Genomic DNA, 21,069 nt, shown 5'->3' on the forward strand with positions numbered 1-21,069 from the left:
ATGGCCTATCCACCTTACCATTTTTAATCCCTACAAGCCCTGCATGAATAGCATCAGTGAGGTATTGGGAAAAATCAAATGTTATTGCCAGGGAAGGGTTTTGAATTTGGGCAATCATCAACATATAATTGGTTGGCATATGTTTCTCAACATCTTCTCCAAAGATCTGACATAGTGTCCAATACATACCCTTAGCTCTTAAAGTAAACAAATTCAGGGAAAATGGTTCCATTGTACTAGGGCCTACAACTATTAACCCTCCTATTTTAACAAAGAATTCTCTCAATGGGCCACTCCTAAGATGATCTCTTTGTGCATTGTAGACTTGAGCTAATGCTTCAAAGTCAATAGGCTCAAGATAATTTTAAGCTTCACTAAGCTTGAAAACATTTCTAAACTCATCATCTTTGATTTCAACTAGGGCTGATCCCTTTATATTTCTGATACATCTGGTAGTAGGGTCATAATTCTGTGTGATCAAGGTCAACAAATCTACATCCATGAACACACCAGGGACCACAAGCTTCCCCACATCTAGTTCCCATATGCTATTCAAAGGGGCGGGGGCATGTCTTTGACCAAAACCAAATTTAAAAAGACTTAGACCTGATATCCCTATTTCGGGGTCCGTTAACCAATTTCCTTTATCATATAGGCCATCCCCAATTTTCAAACGAGGGTTTTTTGGTACTAACTCTTTGGCCCTAGCCTTGATATTAGTTGACATGGTTAACTGCTGTAGAAAATCATCACATATGTTTTTGTCCTGATAGTTCACCTTTCCTGTCAATTCCCGTCTAGGTGCCATTTTGAAAGTATGCAACTATGCCAATTATCAATCAAAGCAGTTATTTAATAGAACAAAACCACAATTCAACAATTTTCAAGCAACAAGTAAGCAAAGAACAAGAAAACCTGATTTTGGCTTGAAGAATTCTGCTTTGCACCAACTTTCTCTGCAACAACTTCTTTGAAATGATATCTTCATTCAATTGATGTGAGATTATATGCGGTAATTGAGCTTCTTAACTGCAACATTAACATTGCATGCTTCGGCCGTCCCTTCAGAATTGAATTCATGAATGAATTCAAAAATTTGGGTCCAATGGGTCAAAACTATCCTGAGTATTTTTTCTTTTTGCTCTTTCGCTATTTCACAGAGCATAAAACCCTTGCATGTTCATCTAGCGAAGTCATGCCAACCATCTGATCAGATAGAACTTGTGCTGCTTTTACCTTTTGACTTTTCCTCATCTAGCAATGGGCTAAAATTCCTTTCGCTATTTCATGAACGGTAACCATCGTGCACTTTAACCCAGTGAAACCGTGCTAGCCGTTTGATCAGATAGAACTTGATTGGTCTTTATCATGTCCTGACTTGACAATTTACCTCACTAACCATGCACCAAGTGGTTAAGGCTAACAATCTTCATTGTTTTGTGAATGGTAACTATCCTACTCCTCCGGGCTATGAAATAGTGCCCACCATTGGATCCTCCTCAAGATACCTGCTCTTTAACAAATTTAATTTGGTAGATGTGGGCCCTCTAATTCAACGCTATCCACCTTGGCATTCGATCTCCTAAGAAACGGACGTGTCAACTTCTTACTTGCTGAAAAACTTCCATGGGATCCACTTCTAAACTGCCACCTGTGCCCGACAGGTCACCTCTTCATTGGCGGTATGATTCAATCAGTCTATTGGGCCCACCACCCAGTCACCAAGTTTATTCTTTGATTTACTTAACCTCGAGGCCACGTGTGAATTTCTAATTTTCCACCTAAACCACCTAGACCGCTAACTGGACTGCCATGTCATTTTGCTACTTCGCGAAGGCTAAATCTCGGGCACTTTTTGGCTACGAATCAACACGGGCTGTTGATCATTCTCTAAACCAACCACTCTTTACTCTTTGGAAAACCTGCCTGCTTTTGGGACCCACCACTTTTTTCTATTTCATGGAGGGTAAAACTCGATCATCTTCATCCCACGAAACCACACGATCCATCCAATCAAAAGAGAAATGATCGATCTTTAACTTTAGCTTTACTACTGCATGGACCCACTTTCCTTTTCGCCATTTCACGATAGGTAACTCGTGATCATCTTCATCCCATGAAATAACACGGGCTATTAGATCTTAGGGACTTCTACTACTTTTATTCCTTCTATTGACCACCTCGCCCGAGCCTACCATCTTTTCGCTGCTTTGGAATAGGTAAACCACGAGCATCTCCCGGCTATGAATTAACACGGGCCGTTGGATCAACAAAGAGTTGCATGACACTTACAAGGCCCAATAAACATTAGAAAAAAGGCAAAGTAATAGGTGTATAAAATTTAAAATATTTAAGGGACCGCATAGGTAAATAACAATGGGGGGACACTTCTCATGACAAATGGACCCATCACTTAAGTAGTAAAAAGTAACACAGAATTAGAACCAGGTTTTTACTCAGACAGCTTGAAGGTTAAAACTTAAAACCCTTAAATCTTCTCATTGGCTTACAACAAAACAAAGGTAACAAGGCCAATACCAGACTCAAAATTTGAACAAAATTAACCAATTATGGACCAAGAACACCCATTTTTTAAAACAGTGATAACAGGACCATCTCTTTCGGTGAGTCTTTTTGCACCGATAGTGTTATATCCTTGAAGATCTTTTCTTGTCGATGAGAACCATCTCCACTTTCCTTGAAATCTTTTATCGATGGAGTTACTGTCTTCAATGAGTCCTTTCTGAAGTTGATCGACATTTGCTTTCTTCGATGCCCCTTTTATATCGATGAGACATTGCTAGGTCTCATCAATACTGTTTGAATATTAGGTACTTCGATAGAATGCTTTTAGACTTGTTAAATAACTTATGGCTTATTATGGTATCAATGAAAATGATGATTTCTTCCAAAGAGAGATGGCTTCTATGATTTAATTTCTCAAATCAAGATATTTTACTTAATTCAAATTTGATGTGCAACAGAATGACAGCACTATCACCAATCTATCTTGAAGATTTGACTACTCTTTAGATTATGATTATGACTATCATGACATTTCATGAGACTGCTCTATTCCCATATGAAACCCTTTGTTCCCACAAATCAATTCTTTGAACTTGATTGCAACTTTATAGTGATCATTGTCTTTGTACAGTAAACTTGCTACTTTCTCAACTTTTGATATATTGGAGACTCCTAGGATGGTTTCTATCTTATAGTCACAATACCTTGCTATAATTTGTAGCTATTGTATGTTTATTTGTTTTCCACTCTTAACTCATAGTTCAATTGAATATGGTTCATCTTGGAATCAATGCACATTGGTTATAATCAAATTATAACCAGTCTCCATGGTTGCAAGACCTGAAGAAGGATTCTTATCATCAATTAGATGCATACTTTTGGGAATATAGAAAGGCAAAAACATATATTAGAACTATATTTTTTGTTGAGTCATAATATGATGTGTTAATTTAGCTAAATAATGGAGCCAATGTTGTATTAGGTTTAATTACATGATGGCAGTTGAAGCTTGTTAGAGATAGGGGATTTGTAGTAGTTGGCTTGTTAGGTTATGTCACAATCCTATGAAGGTCCTTGTAAACCATTAATGTCAGTAGACATGATACTGTTATGTAACGAATTGGATCAACTAAACCTAGAAGTTCTATAAACAATGAATCAACTGACTCAAGTGTATGTTAATGATCTTATGATGGTCATTTATGACCGTTATTCTTAGTAGACATTAAGCAGTTCGCTAGATAGTTCGTTAGTAAACTAGTGAGTTAGTTGGCTCAAGTGTATGCCAGATGTGGAATATTACATGCGATATCAGAGCAACCAAGTTCAACATTGAACCTCAGGCTTTCCACCTATAAACAAAACTATATACATATGTAGGTGCACCATGGTTGAGATAATATGCAGGCGCACTATATACAAAACTATATTCGCTAGTAAATCTTTTATTCAAATCCACAATATGAAACACAAATTTTTACTAGAAGAACACAAGTAACCTGATCTCCTTTAGATAATATCACAAGCAACTGCCAATAGAAAGATGCAGTAATCCACAACATATACACAAAGGAAAGATGATTGATTATATTATGTATGTTCGCAAAATGGTACAATAGTAAGCTCGAGGCTATATTCTACTTCTTCTCTAATGATCCTTATTGTTACAAAAGTTCCCTCATTTATATGAGGGTATACATTGTCACCTAGCATCATGGCTTTTTAGCACATAACTATTAATTAGCACTTTTGTTAACAAACTAGAAGATAAACAAGTTCAGCATTCCTATGTGTTGAATGTACTTATCATCTTTATACATTAGAACGTCATTGTTTAGTGTCCTCATGTCACTTTCTGTTTGGAAATGATTGGATAGAATATGGTTAACACAAAGTGACAATTCTTTGTCTTGATCCAAGTCTCCTACTGCTCGATTATTCTCATCAATGAACTCTTGTTTCCACTGTTCAAATGATACTCACCATTACTGTAAAAAGAGGGCACCCTAGTGGTATTCCCATCATCCAGCCTTTGAAGCTCTTTCCTTAATTGATTTGCCAATTCATCATGGGACTTCAAGTAAGCCTTGGATTCAATTTTCTCACCTAGATGAATCAAATTGTTGTCATTCATCGTGTCTTCCAGCCAAGACCTGAGCCTTTCATGCTCTTTCAAAGCTCTAACTGTTCTAGTGTATGTTTTCCAATAGATTTATGCAACTTGCATCATACTTTTGAACCTATGTTCAATGATCTCCAGAATCAACTTATCCATATTTTGTTGTACCTTTTCTACTTGTCGAGATGTCTTTTCGGCCTTGTTCCTCCAATACATAGCGTCTATCAAGGCATCCATGGCATCTCTGTCAACACCGTATGTCATCCCTGTTTGACTAGTACCTGTATCAATCTTAAGAAATCTTGCTTGCAACCTCTATTTTTCTTCATGAGTTTTCTCATATAGGCTTTTGTATGTAGAATTTTCTCAGAATAGAAACTCTATCTGATCTTGGTTCAGTTTAGCAACATCCAAATTTAGTTTGGCAGTTGTTCTAGGGTCAATCTTTCCAACCTACTGCACCATCAAATGTCCAAAATCTTCTTCATTATCAACCAATATAGGTCTTTTATCTTTGGGATAGATAGCCCACTGTAGAAGAGCCTTCTGATTTGGATCATATCCTAATCCTCTAAAGAGTTTATCAATCTCTTTTGGCATCATTTGCCTACTTGGGTCCTGTTTCTTTAGGAATCCATCAAACAACAAGGCAGAGTTCATGTCCCATCTAGAGTATAATAGCACACTAGCTTCCTTAAGCAACTATCTTCCCTTCTTAGGTGTCATTTCTCTCATCACAAGATCCATCTCCTCTTGTAACTTTTGAAGCTGCTACTCTTCTTCACTATTTCTCATGTTATTCCTAATTTGAGATCCTTTATGTTGATAGAGGAATGCAGTGAACTCCTTGGAAGCAATGAAGTCACTATCAGCAATGAAATCCTCATGCTCTAGGAATCTAATGTCAGCCACTTCTCGGACATTTAGTTGTCATGTTTCCAAGTCTATCGATGTATCCTCTTCATAACCAGGGGGGTAATACTCTCGAGGAGTGAATGGAATGATGCCAGATGTGGAAGCAAGAGACATATGAGCCAAAGGATCTGTATTCCTAATAGTATCAATGTAATCCCTAAAAACATGAGGTGGGACTCCCTCAAGTATTTCTAATTCATGCTCCACAAGTTTGTTGGCCAATTCCAAGGGGTCTTCAATCTTTTGTAGCACATTCTCATCCATTTTCCTTCTAAAAAGCTTCCATTTATAAGCCTGCATTGCTTTATCAAACTTTATTTGCTTCACTCTGGCCTCTTCTCTGCTAATGTTCTTAATGAGGTCATCTAGTAGGTAAGATTTATGCTCTCTAGCCTTCAGCTTTTGTGATGACCGGGCTATCCTTATGTATCCTTCAGGATCAAAATTGGGCCTTGGATCCCCCATAGCCATGGCATAATAATCCAATTTTGTCTGCAACGGGCCATAACTCTTTGAACTTTTCACAATAAAATCTGAAAATACTAACAACCTAGGTATAATTGATTGTTTCCCATGGCTTGTTAGATGTTCTATACTCACTATTGACAACTGCCTCACAATTTCCAGACAAGCCACTCTGTTAGGGACTATAAGTGGTAGTAAGTATGGTCTCCCTCCGAACCTGTATACCCTAACTTGTGTGCAGTCTGAAAAATAATACCAATATCTTCAATTGTGTTCAATTGAGGGATCTTCAATGAAATCTTTTGGTCTTAGGAATATTTGAACCTCTAGTGCAAGGGCATGATCACACGGGCATCCCAATAGTCTATATAATGGCTTGAAAAAGAACTCAAAATGCCAATATTGATTATTCACATACCTTTGGTCCCATGAAGAAACCCATAGTTGCACTAGTTTTCTCATCCCAGCATTGTCATATGTCCTGACACATAACTCTTCTGGCCATAAGCCTTTATCTTGGCCCACATACAATAGAATATGCATAAGTAAGGAATAATGCTTGAAATGAACATTGATGACATCCCCCTTTAACTTTTCTAACCCATGATTCAAAACCTCAACCAAATAAGCAGAAAAATCAAAGAAGTGGGGGTCCTTAGATTGTAAATCGACACAAATGACCATGGCTGCAACATCCTTTTATCCCTAGCACTTGGGCAACATAGTAATAGGTATACTTGAAATATGGATGGAAAGAGTTGACCTTGCATTCCTAGGTCTATGTATAGGGAGTCTCCATGTTTTGTAAATGTGCTCTAGGTTAAAATATTCACTTGTTAACTTCTTGAGGTCAATCAATTCTTCAAATCCCCAATCCAACTCGAACACAGTGTCAATAACCTCCTTTCTGATTACAAGAATTGGCTCACTCATGTAGTTATATATGGTGTTGGTTTTAGGGTCATAATTATTTGCCAATGCCTTCATGAGCTCCACATTCATGAATACATTAGCCACAGCTAACCTTCCTAAGTTCAATCACCATAAATTGTTGATAGGTTGAGGGGCAACTCTTCTGTTGTACCCATTAATGAATAATTCATACCCTCTCAATTCTATCCATATGTCTCCAAGATCCTCAAACTGGTCCTCCAGGCCTTCCTCATCAGCTCTAATCTTCTTGGACCTCAAACTTGATGATGGCTACTGGTCAATCAGGTCCTGGGCCAAAGAACGTCCTTCCCTTTTCTGTCTTTTAGGTTTTTCTTTTGCGGCAATAGGTTCTTTTCCCTTTCTGGTCTTATTAGTTTTAGATGATGATTCCATTTGAATTTTAAAAAAGAGGTCTATGTGCAAACAACTTACTTTGAATTATTGAGCTTTATCTACAAATTCGCCCAATTTCTGCTTTCAATTCATCACCTGTGAATTCCTTAATGTTGTGTCCTTTGATGTTGGTCCACTACTTATGGTGTATTTAATCAGTTAGTAATAGTGATTTAGACAACGGTCACTCGGGCACACATTTGAATTTAATGGTGATGTGACCTTCCATGGGATTTGTTTCTAATTTTCGCAGCAATCAATAATCATTTTGATGAGGATATGTCTTTCAATCATTTGTTTTTGTAGTCAATCGATCTCTTTGTTTCTATCGACAATACTTTTGTTTCGAATATTACTTCGATCAAGTATTTTTTCCCTTCATCGAAATACTGTATTTGGTCAGCATGGCTATCTCCTCATCGAAACATATCTGATATCCATCGGGTCTTATGTCGAAGAAACCTTGGGCTTTGGTGTGCTCCTTTATTTTTTCATTGAAATACTTCTTTCATCGATATCTCTATGCCCCGTTGATGAATGAGTCTATTATCTCACCGATAAAGTTACATCGACAAAACCACACATATCGAGAACATGCCTTTTAACCTCCTCAAAACCTATATCCTCATCGATATCTTTTATCGATATAGCTTCCTTTTGTCGGATCAATATTATTCTTTTGATGAAAATCCTCCTTTTGGTGGGTCCTTTTTATGTTGCACTGATAGTATTATTTCCTCCAGAACTTTTCCCATTGATGAAGACTCTCTCTGCTTTCTTCGATATCTTTTGTCGATGAAGTTATTATCTTCGATGAGTCCTTTTTGGAATTCATCGGCATTTCCTCCCTTCGATGGCTCTTTTATATCGATGAGACATCGCTGGGTCTCATCGATCTGAATTCAAAAGGTATCGATGAGACCCAGTGATGTCTCATCAATATAAAAGAGCCATCGAAGGAAGGAAATGCCAACATTAATAATAATTATTTTTTTGATAAAAATTATCATCCTCAGAATTACGACGACTACCAAGCTTTTGACCAACGATGTAATTGATGGACATACAGCGTCGGTAGAGTCCATTGGATTGTTGTATTTCTGATGGGTATGGCATCGTCGACCAATCTGACGTCGATTTTTCAATGGTTGATTTTGTCGGCACTCCAACGAAAATTCATCGCAAATCCGACAAACGGCCATCGAAAATCAGCTCCGAATGTACTAGTGAGCCTCTCTTTGTAATAGAAATAAATGTAATAATCATTTTAGAGTATTTCTATCATCTTAGATTAAATCATATAGCTAGTATATCATGTTAGGATAGTATTTTTACTAACCTTGTCATCTTATCATCTAGTTTAGTTCATTTACTAGAATCATGCATAAATAGCATGCATTCATACTAAATTCGATAAAAAGCATCCCTCGTTCTTGCATTCGTCATCCCTAAGTCACTTTTCTTAGTGATCTGAGAGAAAAGGCATTGGCTTGAGGGACCTTATGAGATAGAGAACCATGGAACACTCCTTGGGAAGTTGAGCAATTCCTCATGGCTCCATAACTTGCACCAAGATTCCCATGGGTGTGTGGGCAAGTCTTTGAATATTTTCATATTTTAGATTTCATTGAACCACTTTTCCCACATACATTTCTAGTGGCCACCATGGGGCATAACCCCATTAATCAAATTAGTTTTGAATTTGACCAACTTTGCAGGTACACGGGAAACAAGAATTGACACATTGGGAACTTTTCTTAGTGCATCCGGTTAAATCTTCAGCGCATTTAGTATACTATTCGGTGCATTGGAGTCATGTCCTAGCGCGTAGAAACCCTTTCTCAATGCATAGAATTTTAAAAATTTTTCCTGTAGCTTTCAACGTGGAAATTTAACAGTCCAATGCATTTGGAAAACAGTTTAGCGCATAGGGTCTATCTTGTAGCGCATCCGGGGCATTTTGTAGCGCATACAATGTATTTTGTAGTGCATCACAATAGAAGACAAAAAATAATTTGTAACAAAGAACTCAAAAGATAGACTTGTGGAAGTCCATAAAGCCATCATTTTGCTAACTGATTAATTGTTTTTTTTGCAGGTTACTAATGGTTCAATTGCAGGTTTGGAGCTTATTTTTATTTAAGCTACATTTAAAGTAATTGGAATCTATTTTTTACTAACTTAGCTAAGTTAGTTAAAAATTTAAATTTCTTTCATTTATTGTTTAAAGTTAAAAATTGAACTCACACCTTATTTGGGTACTTAAAAAGAACCACAACAAAAATCTTTCTTGCTTTCCTAGGAGAAAACTTTCATTTGGGCATCTAAAAAGGACAAACAATCTTTCATTTTGCAAAAGGATTTAAAAACAAGCCTCACCATCCTTTGGTGTTTAAAAGGATCAACTTTAATTTTTCCAAGGTAAAAGAACCACACTTGTCCCGTTTTATTCAAAGTTAAAGAGGGAACTTCTTCCCCTTTGTCGATTTATTTTGTTGATCAAAATAAAAAAATTTCTTTGTTGACCAGGTTTCATTTTCTAGATCAGATAATCATTGGTTTGATGGAATAAAATGAACACCACATTTTTGTGGAGCAATATCTCCATATAGATTTTACCAAATCATTGTAATAAAAGGCTAAAAAGAACACTTGTGTGCTTCATTTCAAAAGTGGAAGGTATATGCTCTCCCCTTAACTGGGTGATCAAAAAGACAAACCACTCTTATGCTTTCAGTGTTTTTAAGCATTAAATCCTTTAGCAGGCCTTCCCTCTCCAGGAGTTGAACAACTCTTAAAGCCATTCTTTGGTCGGTGTGAGGGGAATGACCTAAGTGGGGAATGACTTTGACACCAAGTGTTCCAACCCACTATAATCAAAAGTGGAAAGTGACAAAAGTCCTTTTCAATGGTTGCACGCAATGATTAGCCTTCCCCCAGTACCTTTATGATACATGAAGCCTTTGTTCTAAAGGTTGGGAAGCCTCCTAAGGGAGTTTATCACTGACAACCAAACGAGAAGCCTGATTACAAACTTTAGCATTAGAAGCTTTGAGTCGAGTTAGTATCCAAACATTTACAGTATCATAGTGCAAGGGTGGGGATGAATCCGCCTCAAGATTACTCACCATATATCTCCCAAGATAACTACTCAATTGTGAAGCAATTCACTTTGACTTAATTTATGGCAAAAGGCAAAAAAATGGGTGTCTCCTAGGGGGTGACAAGGCTGTTTGAGCTGACGGGGTATCGAGACTAGTGAGCTATGGTATTGTTGACGACCCTTGAATAAAGAGTCTGATTGAATTGTATTTTCTATATCCAACCAAGTGAAAACTATCAGGGTAGTTTAGTGCATAAGAGAAACATCTTAGCACTTTGGAACCACATTTTAGTGCATGCAAGTTTCAACATAACGCATCACTATTGAACTTTAGCACATAATCAATGCCAAATTAGCAGTTCAAACCTTGGTTCTTTGTGAAAACATTCTAGTGCATTGAAGCAATAGCTTAGCGCTTCGGGACCAAAAACTAGCACGTTGAGATCATCTATTAGCACATTGATAGGACACATCAGCGCATAACCTTTCAAAACAAACCAAAATCAAACAAACCAATTTAGCACGTCAGAAAGGTAGCTTAGCATGTGGAAACCATTCTCTAGTGTGTTGTAAAAATTTGGTAGTGTATTGGGTTTCTGGCTTAGCCCATAGCCAAAACTAAGAAAACAGGGGGCAAAACAGAAACTATTTTTGAAAATTCTAAAAATAGTTTAGGAAGCCCTTTTTCCTCGCTTGAACTCCATTAAAGAGAAAATCAAAATCAAGTATCAAAACTGCTCCAAAAGCAAGTTTTCCTTAAAACAAAGTTGTTAAAATCTGAAAACTAGTCAAGAGATAAAACACATCTCTCCTATCAAAATCATGAAACACCATCACACGTATCAAAAGGTCCTTCAATCAAACAAATTTTTATCCAAAAACATACTTGTTTTAAACTCAAAGTTGTCAAATCAAGTTTCCACATCGAGAAATCTCTTATTCCATAACATTTGACGCACTTTGTCGTGAGGGGGCATCTAAATTTTCATTTGATAAAGTAAAACTTAAAAGTTTTCAAAACAAGATATCTAAATCCAAAACAAATCAAAGGAAACCATTGATCGCTTGTGCATGACTAATCCTCCTATTATGAGAAGAAAGAGTATTTATCACAATAGTAAGTTGAGGAAACAACAACCCAGTTCTCTGAAACTTGCCAAAAGGAATATATTTTTATACATAAATCGCCAACTCTTCAAATCTCATTGAACATTCCCTCATCATATGTGCTTGTATCTTCAAGACAAGACAAACAAATTTGATGAAAAGCCACTAAGGAGTAGAGCATTATGTCAAAAATTAGCATTCAGTCAACGCCTAAATCAGGGAGGGAAGATCAATCTGGTTTTTTTCCCAGAAGTATGCATCACTTACAACATACCTCCACTTGAACCACCAACCCCTGAGCAAAACATTGAAGAGGAGTTCATTCCCTTTGTCACAAAAAGTTTCTACTAGATGCCTGTTGTTACATGCTCTCAACAAAATAGGCAAAATGAACCACAACTAGAGTCTAGTATGGGGCGATGATTATCAAATGCTTTTGAATATCCAAATCTGGAAGACACAGAGATCACTGAAGAACTCCTTCAGGAATGCCAAGAAAGTTCCTCATTCCAAAGACTCATGGAAAGACTTATAGAGGCTGACAAAGAAAAATATCTACTCATGCTCGCAAGCAAAGGAGTGAGGATCCCTGAGGGCTTTGATTCAAACACTTTTAGAACAAGGTCTTGACTCTATACTTATCAAGAACAAAAAGGAGAAGAAGATGCAGGTGACCTTGAGCAAAACATACCCGAACAAAACATCCCTGAGCAAAACTTACCCGAGAAAAAACATCTTTGAGAAAAACATACTGTTACACACGCCATTTCAAACTAGACACAATGTAAAGGAAGAACTCTTCCCCTGACAAACAAACACACCCTTGGTTGCTTTTACACAACAAATGCAAATTCTACAAAAATAGATGCAAGACATGCAACAAGGATCAACAATACAGTATTCCTTGAATGAAATTTGTCCTTATCCTTTTGATAGGAGGTTAAATATGGTACCTTTTCCCCCAAATTCAGACATTCCCAAATTTGACAAATATGATGGGAAAAGAGATCCTCAGGATCATGTCCGGGAATTCTATACCATGAGCCTAGAATTTTCCCATGATGACACTTATTTAATGAGATTATTCCCAAGAAGCTTGGGAGGGAAAACCATGGAATGGTTATCCAAAATCACACCTCCTGTTAGATCCTTTGATGAGTTAGTCAACAAATTTATAACTTAATATTCTTACAACATTCAACATACCATCACCATGCTCGATGTCTACAATACCAAATAGAAAAACAATGAAACATTCATGGTGTTCCTTCAACATTGACGACGAATGGTTTCAAGCTATCCTCGAGATGTGCCTAAAAAGGAAAAGATAGAAATTTTCATTGACAATTTAAATAGCGAGATGAGTTACATACTCAAACTCCAATGCATACCATCTCTTTCTAAATTGATTGAAAATGGCGTCCAAGTAGAGGAGGCATGTGTCAAGAAAGGAACATTGAAATTTTTCAAAGAAGGGATGAATTCATCCAACTCTAATTACAATAATAAAAAAAACATCAACTCAGACAAATCCAGGTTCTGGACTAGAAACAAAAATACTGGAAACGAAGGAGGAAACGAAGCTAATGATGTAAAGTCCAAACAATTGGTGTTATCTTTATCAGGTAATCCTCAGGCTACTAAGAATAAAAAAGGTGCTAACCAAGGTACCAACACTTATTCACCAACTACAAATGAAGATCATCTTAACACAAACAACACCAACCATACCCAAGATGATAACATAAATTGAGGACCTAATACAAACTCACGAGGTAACACCAACAACTTTACAAAACACATCTACACACCCTTAGGGCAATCATTGGAGTCAGAATTCAGAGAAATCATGGCAAACAAAACTATCTCCTTACCAACAATCAATAACTTTGAACCACAAATCAAACCACCCTAGTGGAATGACTCACACTTTTGTGATTTTCATCGAAACAAAGGACATCAAACAAATGATTGCATGAGACTAAAAAAAATTGTTCAAGACATGATTGATAGAGGTGATTTAACAGTTGATGGTCTCAAGACAAATGGTGACCATGGTGCCTTTAAGAATCCTCTTCCAAACTACAACAAGGATGGAGCTTCAACCTCAAATGATACACGTGGAGCTCGTATCAACACATATACAACAACACCCCCAATCATATATCAGTTGAGGACAATAAAGTAAATGTTATTACAATCAAGGACAAACATGAACATGAATCAATCAATGTAACCATCAGAACTCAAAAATATGTCTTGAAGGGACATACGTCAACAACAAATACCATACCCAGGATTCAATATGACCTAGTCAGTCAACTGCGCAAAACTCCTGCTCAAATATCTATACTTGAGTTGCTGAAACTTTCACCAAAACAGAAGGATATATTGGAACAAGCACTATTGGAAACAAATGTACCCCAGGATCTGGATACTGACAAATTCCAAGCCATGGTGGCTCACATGACACGGCCTCATAATCTCACCTTTTCTGAGTAGGATAATATTTGATTAAGCCATCCACATAATACTCCAGTCCACATTGAAGTCTTGGTCTACAAACATCAAGTTAAAAGAGTATTAATAGATGGAGGAGCTGGACTCAATATCTGTACCTTAAAACTTATCCATGCATTAGGCTTCTTTGAGCAGTCTATTGATCCATGCAAAAAAATTACTATCAAAGCATATGATGATGAAGAAAGATCATCCAAAAGAATAGCGGTGTTGACAATTCAAGCAGGACCAATACAAAAGGACACTATGTTCCAAGTCTTAGACATAGATCTCACATATAATATCTTATTAGGTCGACCTTGGATACATGAAATGCAAGCAGTACCTTCAACTTATCACCAGTGTGTTAAGTTCCCCTACAATGGACATGACATTTCTATATCAGTAGATCATAACCCTTTTCAACATTGTAATGCTATGGGGGAAGCCCAAGATAGTTTAGTTCCACATAACAAAGAAAAACATTTTTCCCCATATCTTTAGCTAGAAAAGTCTAAATCACTATCTATGGATTTCAAACAGAAAATGAAAATCAAAGAACAAGGCACGGGAGAATACTCTTTGGAACCCTTGTGTCTAACCAACTTACCAGCATTGCCTAAATCTCATGGGTTACCTTTAGTATCAACACATCAAGCAACACATCCCATCACCAAATTTGATGGCAAATTCATTCAACTAGGCACACTAGCACATGAATCAGAGGAAAAGGACATCCTTAGTTGGCTATACAAGGATGAGGAAGAAGATAGAGCAACTACTATGGAAATAGCTATACTGACACAACTATATGGAAAATGCTACCTAATCATGCAACAAATGGGATACAATGGCAAGGGACTTATTGGCAAGTGTCATGAAGGTGTCATAGAACCATTGGATCCTCCTTCACAATTTTGTAAAGACAAAACAAGATTGGGCTATGAATACACTCTACCACCAAAAAAGACGCCAAGAAAATACCTAAAACCTCAGTGGAAAGCAAAGAAGAAATACAAGGAAGACTCATGGCAAGAGGCACTATTTGAATCAGCAGAGATAATATGCAAGGAACGTGAATACCAGGAAAAAAAGAAACATCAAGAGAAATCAGTCGATCAAAAGAAAGAAGCACCTTGTGCAGAAGTACATCATGTTCAAGAACCGGTTTCAAAAAAAGATGAATCACTCCCTGATAAAATCATTCCTCTCCTAGGAGAGACAATATATGAGAAAATGTAAAGAGTAGAAGCAAGATCTGATATAGAATCAGAGAAAACTATTAGAATTGTATCAATCATCAAAGGCCTATTTTCACCCTACAACATACTAGTCCACATCATTGCTAGAATCTGGGATAATACCTGTGAGACTGATTCAAATGAATATGAATGGGGTAGTTGTTCCAATGTTACTGAAGATATTGCTGCAAATGACAGTCATACACCCATTTTTCAAGAAGAACAAGGCACAAAACCTAGACTACTTAAATTTGGTCCATAGAATATCTATGACAACAAGGAAAACAAGCAGCGACATTACGACCAAGTTTACATGGAAGATGATACCATCAAAGACCTCAAGAAAATCATTAACTTATTTAATATCCCAACCAACCATAATGATACCTCCATCCCAACACTTACAATAGATAAACTCAACCCACCCAATGACTCTTCACCACTTATCTTTCCCAACCTCATAGATTGGGAGGAACCTGAAAATCATGACATGCCAATTTTTCCAAACGATGATTTCATTATCCATTACTTGTGTACCATCAATCTGGAAACAAACTCCACCAGTGAAAAAAGTAACGACATCTACAATCAGGGGAGTGCCAAGTCTCCCAGTCGTAAAAATGAATGAAATAAAGGATCTACTACTAAAAACTAGTCAATGGCAGCACTAGATCACAAAAAAGTAAAAATAAAGGACACATCTACAAGTGAAAACCTTTTTAAGGCACCTAAAGATGGGAGACTTGACACTCTTCCTGAACACTATTAGGAGAAATCACCCATATTGATTGAGCCTACTCAATCAATCAACATTGGTACAACCAAAGAAGCCAAAAATATTCACCTAGCAGAATCTCTGACAGAGGAAGAAAGATCAAAGTTTATCCAATTTTTCAAAGAAAAGCAAATCAATTTTGCTTGGTCATATGCAAATATGCTCGGGATTGATCCACACTTAATATCCATCACTTGTCCATTGCTCTAGGAGCTAAGCTAGTTAAGAAAAAATTGAGAAAGATGAATCCACATGTAGCACTCATGGTCAAAACTAAGATAAAGAAACTATTAGACGTCGGATTTATTCGACCTATCGACTATGCTAAATGGATCTCCAACATCATGCCAGTTTTAAAACTAGATGGCAGCATCAGGATATGCACCAATTTTAGAGATGTCAACAAAGCCTATCCAAAGGATGACTTTCCTTTGCCCAGTATCAACATAATTCTAGACCTCACAACAGGCCATGCAATGCTATCACTAATGGACAGTTATTTTGGCTATAATCAAATCAATAAGCTCTAGAGGATCAAGATAAAACATTATTTACCTATCCTTGGGGAACATAGTGTTGGAATGTCATGTCATTTGGCTTAAAGAATGCTGGGACAACTTATCAACAAGCAATAACAATAATCTTTGATGACATGATGCATACCTTCATGGAGGATTATGTAGATGATTTACTAGCTAAATCATTTACCCAAGCAGAACATCTAAGCATCTTAGAAAAGATTTTTGACAGATTGGAAAATTTTCAAGTCAGGCTCAACCCTAAGAAGTGTATCTTCGAGGTTACATTAGGCAAGTTATTGAAGTAGATCCAACAAAGGTACAAGCCATCATGGAGATGCCACCACCTAAGAACATCAATCAACTTAGATCATTGCAAGGACGACTCCAGTCAATCAAGTGTTTCATCACTCAATTAGCAGATAAAAGTCTACCATTCAATCATTTGCTACATAAGAATGTACCATTCAGATGGGAGGCCAAATGTGCAGAATCATTCTACCAAATCAAGCAATATATAATGAACCCACCAGTTCTAGTACCACCCATGGTAGGGAAGCCACTTATTCTTTACATATCAACAACATACATATGACTGGGGCACTGTTAGCACAATAAAATCAAGAAGGAAAGGAATGAGCTATCTATTACATCAGTAGAACTTTAAATGGATATGAGCTCAATTATACATTCATTGAGAAGGCTTGTCTAATAGTGGTATTTACTTCTCAAAAGTTTAGACACTACATGCTAACTTATACAATCAAGCTAGTAGCAAAAATTGACCCTCTAAAGTACTTACTCAGCAAAGCAACTCTCACTGGCAGATTGGCTAAATGGGTAATGATTCTCAACAAATTTGATATCCACTACATGGAGCATCGAGCTATCAAAGGACAAGTAATTGCAGATCAATTAGTCAATGCACCATTAATGGATAAACAACCAATGGAGATTGAATTTCTAGATAGGGATGTGCTTTCTATTTCCACCAAGCAATGGACCCTATACTTTGATGGTTCCTACACTCAACATGGCTCAGGCGTTGGCATTTTGTTCATCACTCCTGATGGGCACACCATACCAAGATCATTTAGGCTTATGTTTCCATGCACAAATAAAATTGCTAAATATGAGGCACTAGTTATAGGGATTAAAATGGCCGTGGAATGGAGAATCATAGAATTAAAAGTCTACAGAGATTCACAACTAGTCATAAATTAGATCAACAATGACTATTAGATGAAAGATGACAAGTTGCTACCATACAAATGAATGGTGGATGATTTCAAACAATATTTTGTACACATCACCTTCGAATAAATACCAAGGTTGGACAACAGAGCAGCCGATGCAATGGATACTATCGCTTCATTGCTACAAATTCTAGAGCAACAAAGTCATTATGAGTTTTTGGTAGAGCAGTTGTTCTCCCTAGGCTATGACCATTCCACATCACATGTTATCTATGCCTTAACCGGTTATGACTCCATTATATGGAACACTATATGACTATTTCAAAACCAATACCCTACCCATTGACCTATCTCGAAACCAAAAACACAACTTTATTCGACAAGTTGCCTGTTATGCTCTCATTGCTGATACTTTGTATAGTCGAGGTCTAGATGGTACTCTTCTTAATTGCCTTGATCGTAATGAATCTGACTCTGCTTTACAAGAGATTTATGAAGGTATCTATGGCACACATTCAAGTGGTCCTACTCTTGCTAAAAAACTTCTATGAATGGGATATTACTGGCTGACAATGGAAAATGATTCTTATCATTTTGCAAAGAAATGTCCTAAATGCCAAATCCATGGCAATAATATACATGCACTAGCACAGGAACGATAGCCATTTACAATATCCTGGCCTTTCTGCCAGTGGGGACTGGACTTAGTGGGTAAAATATACCCTTCATATTCAAATGGGCATAAGTTCATTATCACTGCAACAAAATAGTTTACCAAATGGATTGAAGCAGTCCCCATGACCACGGTAACTGGAAAAAAAATTGCCTCTTTCATTCTTAATTATCTGATCTGCAGATATAGCATTCCAAGTTCCATCATCACAAATAATTGATGACCTTTTAAAAATCAGGATGTGTAAGAACTATGTGAATGATTCAAAATCCAACATCATTTCTCTACACTTTACTACCCACAGGGGAATGGTCAAGCTGAGGCATCAAACAAAACCATATTAAAAATCCTCAAGAAAATAGTAAATGATGTAGGAAAAGATTGGCATGTGCAACTCAATCCAACACTTTGGGCATATAGAACTAGCATCCGTACACCTACAACAGCTACACCATATTCATTGGTGTATGGATCAAAAGAAATTTTACCCTTGGAGGTAGAAATCCCACCTCTCAGAGTATCTTTGAAAGGCCTCATTCTAGATGAAGAGTATCGAGTCAACTGACTGCAAGAGCTAGAACTTCTAGATGAAAAGTGACAACATTCCTACACTTGCCTCAAAGCATATTAGCAGCACATGTGTCGAAGCTACAATCACAAAGTCATCCCTAGGATTTTTAAAATTGGTGATCTAGTACTCAAACAAAATCCTAGAAATCAACAGGATCGAGAAAAGAAAGGGAAGTTTGAACCTAACTAGTTAGGTCCCTATGTCATCATATCAACCTTTGGATCAGGTGTCTATCAGCTAACAACTTAAGAAGGAGATGTGCTCAATGAACCAACTAACAACATCCATTTGAAGAAATACTATACTTGAGCAATCTAATGCATGAAAAAAGTTAAAAAATCAAAAAATAAGGAAAAGCAAATAAAAAGATACAATAAAAACAATTGGTGAAAACCTAGCAACAAGTGCTATTGTGAGAGGACAACTTCTCTATCTATCTATACTCTTGAAATTTAATATCCATAGTCATGCACTACTGGCCATCGTCTGACATTTTGTCAACAACATTATCTAGGACATACTTAGCATAGTCACTATCTTGGTTTATCCAAAAATCATTTCATCATATCCCGCCATGGCTTGGTACTCACTATACATATCCGCATTAGGAGGTAACTTTAGCTAGGGGCAACATTCATCAAAATTATGGCCTAAATAAAAACTTACAACAGACTCAGAGTATCCTATCCAATAAATGAATCAACAATCATGAGAACACAACATTGATCACTTAAAAGGATTCACAACACATGATGGATGATTTTCTGAAGTATAAAATGTTTGCATCTCGCATGAAGTTTTGACTATTTTCACACTTGAACCTTTTTGCATTATTGGCTCTTATACATTTTCTCAACGATGTATTGAGCTAGAGAAAGTCATGAAGACTCCAATATCTTTTTAGTTTTCTATCTATGAGACTATCACTTGTCCAGTGCAAATACTTGTCTCGAGATGTGATTCAAAGCATATCACTAAAGACATGATTCCACTTTGCACATACAAATGGTTTAATCTTGTCTATTTATACGCAAGCCACACTTAGGTAATCTTGGTTCAATTATACCTCAATGCTTGTGCCATCATGCAAAATAAAAAATCATGTAAATTTTTTTCTCAGGTCATTATGGTTCAATTATACCATTATGCTTGTATAAATTTTTAACATATCCCAACAAATAAATGCTCAATGATGATCAACACAAATAAAGCAAAACATGTGACTATACAAGAATGACAAAATGCAAAACGAGGATGATCAATTAGTTGCATATCATTTTACAATCAGTTGCATATCATTTTACAATTAACATCATTATCATTATCATACATCTCATTTTCAAGATACATCTCACAACATATCAATATCACACATCTCATTTTCAAGATACATCTCACATCATTATCATTATCATACATCTCATTTTCAAGATACATCTCACAACATATCAATATCATACATCTCATTTTGAAGATACATCTCACATCATTATCATTATCATACATCTCATTTTCAAGATACATCTCACATCATTATCAATATCATACATCTCATTTTCAAGATACATCTCACATCATTATCATTACCATACATCTTATTTTTCAAGATACATCTCATACATCATCCACCATCCATCAAATATCAAATCACAGACATCGATCTAAGCATTGCATCACCATCATAAAAGCATTAAGATCATATAGAAAGCATCATCCATGAAAAACATCACATGAGGATCAAAGAAAATGGTGTCATATATATATCTCAAAAATGATCAAGTATAAAATATGTCATGTATGTCCCAAAATACAACAAAATGATCAAAATACAATAGACACATGGTCTCTTTGGTATGACTATCTCCTGAGGGCGACGGTCTCACAACAGATGTCCTAGCACCGAGATCCCCAGGTGGATCCTGATGAGTAGGCCCTGTCATGCCTCTGCTCTCTATCCTCGACCCCATTTGCCTAGATCAACTGGATCTCGTTGCTATGAAACTTAGAACTTTGCCCTCCCTGGGCACTGCATCCT

Source organism: Cryptomeria japonica, chromosome 8, assembly GCF_030272615.1.
Source record: "Cryptomeria japonica chromosome 8, Sugi_1.0, whole genome shotgun sequence".
Taxonomy (NCBI): domain Eukaryota; kingdom Viridiplantae; phylum Streptophyta; class Pinopsida; order Cupressales; family Cupressaceae; genus Cryptomeria; species Cryptomeria japonica.